Genomic DNA, 4,487 nt, shown 5'->3' with positions numbered 1-4,487 from the left:
AATTGACAACAGCAACTCAAAAGGTTTGTTGAGAAGCCTAGGGGACAGTGAGTTGAAGATAATGGTGATGGAATAATTTGGAAAAGGATAGTGAGAATAGCAGCACAGCTGGAAGAATGTAGTCAATGTTACTGAATTGTACACGTAGAAACTTTCAAAATGGTGTAACTTTGGCTATGTATATTTTCACCAAAAAAAAAGGTCCTCAAGGTTCCGAAGGGAGAGTGTTGACGTCATGGGGTTGTTAACCAATGTCATAAAACAATATGTGCACTGACTGTTTAATAAGAAACTATTTGTTCTGTAAACCTGCATCTAAAGTACAATAAAAAAAAAAAAAAAAGGAAAACATAAAATAAAAGTCACTTTCTCACATGCTTTATTTTTAGTTTTCTGGCTGCAACTGAAGGTAGTGTCAACTTCTAAAGTACTTGTTTGCTTAAAGGCACATTAGCATTTATTTTTATAATCATGTAAGTATATGCCTACAAAGGAATCTTCTTTAGATAGTGGGGTTATGTGCTGCATCAGCCAGTAATTGATAATCAGTCTGTCCCCCCAAACAACCCTCCTTGCTCGCCCCCACCCACATATATACAAAGCAACCAAAAGCACCTCTCTTATTAATTTAATGATGTCTGCAACCCTAAACACAGCATCATTTCTCAGATTGCTGTAATGATTAATTTTATGTGTCAACTTGGCTAGGTTATAGTACCCATTTATTTTATCAAACACTAATCTAGATGTTGCTGTGAAACTATTTTGTAGATGTGGTGAACATTTACGATCAGTTGACTTTTAGTAAAGAAGATTACCCTCGATAATGTGGATGGGCCTCATCCAGTCAGTTGAAGGCCTTAATTAAGAGCAAATACTGAAGTTTCCAGTAGAAGAAATTCTACCTCAACACTGCAACATCAATTCCTGCCTGAGTTTCTTGTCTACCAACCTGCCCTACAATGTTTCAACTTGCCAACCCCCACAATCACATGAATCAATTCCTTAAAAGAAATCTCTTTACACACACCCATGCACGCACATACGTACACACACACATACATTTATATCCTATTGGTTCTGTTTCTCTGGAGAACTCTGACTGATACAGCTATAATGGACATAGACACAACTTGGGATTTCTGTCTGCCTCAGAACAATTCCCTCAAAGACCATGTCTATGCTGATGCCCTGACTTCCTCCCTATGGGGCACGTAAACTGGGGCTATTATAGCACCTCATCTCTAAATCACAGTGATTATATCATAGAGTTATGGTTGGCCAAGTTCCATGCTGTGAGGACTAAGCTAGTTTGAATAAAGAGAAATACTAGAAGACACATTGACTAGGATTTGGGGATGGTGTTGAAGTCTTGGTTCTAGGTCTTGATGCAGCTCCTTCCCTTCAACTGGTTATGTGAACCAGTAGGTTCTCTTGTTCTGAGCTGGGTTTCTGTCTCTTGCAACCAAAAGACCTCTCTGACAAATATCAGACAAGGGATTTGTCCCTTGTTAATGTAAATTCTTTATGGATAGTGTATTAGATTTCTATTGCTGCTGAAACAAATTACCACAAACTTAGTGGCTTAAAACAACACAAATGTATTACCTTACTCTTTTATGGCTAGAAGTCTGGCAGGGATCTCAGTGGGTTAAAGTCAGGTTGTCAGCAGGACTATTTTCCTTTTGGAGGCTCTAGGGAAGAATCTATTTTCTTGCCCTTTCCAGCTTCTATTACCTGCTCACATTCTTTGGCTCGTGAGCTTCCTCCATTTTCAAAGCAAGCAATGTTGCATCTCACTGTGCCTTTCTTCTGTAGTCATATCTTCCTCTGACCTTCCTCTTCTGCCTCCCTCTTCCACTTTTAGGTATGCTTGTAATTATATTTGGATCCACCTGGATAATCCATAATAAACTCCTGCATGGTTTCTGCTTAGTAGTCCAAGCTTATTCTTACTGACTCTCCTTTGTAGATGACTTTTCATTTATCCCTAGCCGCTCTTAAAATTCTCTCTTTATCTTTGGTTCTGGCAAGTTTGATTATATGTCTTGGTGACTTTCTTTTGGGATCTACTTTATGTGGGGTTCAATGTGCATCTTGGATAGATACCTTCTCATCTTTCATGATAGGGAAATTTTCTGCCAACAAATCTTCAACAATTCTCTCTGTATTTTGTTATACCCCCTTGTTCTGATACTCCAGTCACTCATAGGTTATTCCTCTTGATAAAGTCCCACATAATTCTTAGGATTTCTTCATTTTTTTTTTTATCCTTTTATCCGATTTTTCCTCAAATAAGTTGGTGTTAAGTGCTTTATCTTCGGTCTCACTCATTCTGACTTCCACTGCCTCAATTCTGCTTCTATGATTTTCTAATGAGTTGTCTAATTTTGAAATTTTATTGTTCATCTTCTGGATTTCTGATTGCTGTCTCTATGGATTCTTGCAGCCTGTTAAATTTGTCATTATGCTTTTCTCTAATCTTTTTAATTTCTTCTATTGCATGTTCTGCATTTTGATTAATTTCCTTCCAAATTTCTTGAAGAGTTCTGTATATCAATCTTTTGTATTCTGCCTCTGAAAATTCCAAGAAATTTTCCTCCTCTGGAAAATTTCTGGATTCTTTATTTTGGGAGCTTGCTGAAGCCTTCATGGATTGCCTCTTTATGTGATTTGATATTGACTGTTGTCTCCGAGTCATCGATAAGTTATTATATTTATTTATGTTTGCTTACTGTGTCCTAGCTTCTTGTTTTGTTTTTATATGCCCAGATAGGCTGCTTATATGAGCTAGTTTGATTATTGGCATCTTTGAAGCTCTAATGTCCTGTCACCAGGTGGTTAGATCTGTTACTAGGTATGTGAGCTCAGAAGTCTGCCCACTCCTCCTGTATGGATTCAGCTCAGGTGCCCAGGTAGATAGCCACCAATTGTGTGGTGTAGGCTCTCACTTACAGTCCTAGACAGGCATGGGTGATTGGTGTAGGCACAGGCATCTGGCTGCAGCAGGGGGGCACACTCTGAGCAATGCAGGGGGCTGACGGCCACCCCCCAGTGTCCAGGAGGAAGGCATGTCCCTGTTCCCTAGAGCGCATAGGTGGGTAGGTTTTGCAGCTGGACTATGAGCACCTAATGCTGTTGGCTGTAAGGGCTGGGGGAGCACCTTTTATTCATGGGCCCCTATTGCAGGTGGCCAGGTGGCATGGGTGGAGCCACCAGTCCTCAGGCCTCTGATATGGGTAGGTGAAGACCCTGCTTAATGGGCAGAGCAGTGTCAAATGTCAAGAACCTGCCACTTCACAGCTGAAACAGTTGAAGTTAGGCTTCTGGTATATACCCTGTTGTACTGAAGTAATGAGGGCCTACGCTGTAGAGATGGGCCCACACAAGTCTATGGAAGGTGAAAGGCACTCAAAGTCCGTGGATCCCTTATGCCTGTGCCTAGGCAAAGGAGCTGTGCCTATCCTGAGTTCCTGGGTTAGGGGAGCTGGCAGTTTAGTTTTTCCTCTACTTGTTAATTTGTTCACTCTCCATGGCAGGGAGAATGGCTCTGGGCATGTGACGGATCCTACTTCCAGAGCAGGGGACTTGGCAATTGCTGAAGCCGGTGTAGGACCCAGTGCAGAGCAGGGAGCAGGGAGGTAAATGGGAGAGAGGTTTTTCCCTAAGGGGCTTGGTTTTGATCCGTGTGTTAGGCTGTATGCAATTACTTATCTTTTGCCAATGAAGGCTGCTTCCCACTGGCTCTGGGTGGCCATGTAGACTCTCTGGCGCTGGGTCTCTCCTGGTATGGAAAACGCGCTTTCTGAGCACTGCTGTTTGCCTGCCTCATGGCTCAACCCCGAGCTGCTCAGGCCTAAAGGGCTCAGGCTCTCGCCGGGTCAGGTCTGGCAACTGCTCGCTGCTTCCAAACTGTCTCTCCCTCCCCTTGCCACTCAGTCCGGTTCCTCAACTCTGCCTTTGATGTTCAGGGCTCCCAGATTGCCATATATAATTAATTCACTTGTTTTTTCGGGTCTTCATTGTAAGAGGGTCCACTGGAAACGTCTGACTACTCTTGCCATCTTGGCCCCGCCTCCAGAGTTATTATTATTGATGCTCAGTTTATTCCATCTTGAGCCAGTGGAAGCCTCTTCAGGTTATTTCCCAGTTCCTTTTGGCATAACCCCATCATTTTTGATAACTTTTTTACTATCTGTTATGACAAGATTCTCCCGCCTCATCTTGTACATTTCTTGCCTTAACCCGGAATCAACCATTTCTCCAAGCAGCCCTGATTTCTTTTAGTGGGAAATGGTATTTCAAGAACAGCCTGGGTCATAACTGGATATCCATCTGCAAAAAAAATGAAACAAGACCCATACCTCACACCATGCACAAAAAGTAACTCAATATGGATCAAAGACCTAAATATAAAATCTAAAACGATAAGCATAATGGAAGTAAAAATTGGGATAATGCTAGGAGCCGAGCCCTAACACATGGCA

This window comes from Trichechus manatus, unplaced genomic scaffold, assembly GCF_000243295.1.
Source record: "Trichechus manatus latirostris isolate Lorelei unplaced genomic scaffold, TriManLat1.0 scaffold00037, whole genome shotgun sequence".
Taxonomy (NCBI): Eukaryota; Metazoa; Chordata; class Mammalia; order Sirenia; family Trichechidae; genus Trichechus; species Trichechus manatus.
This window is presented reverse-complemented; position numbering follows the sequence as displayed.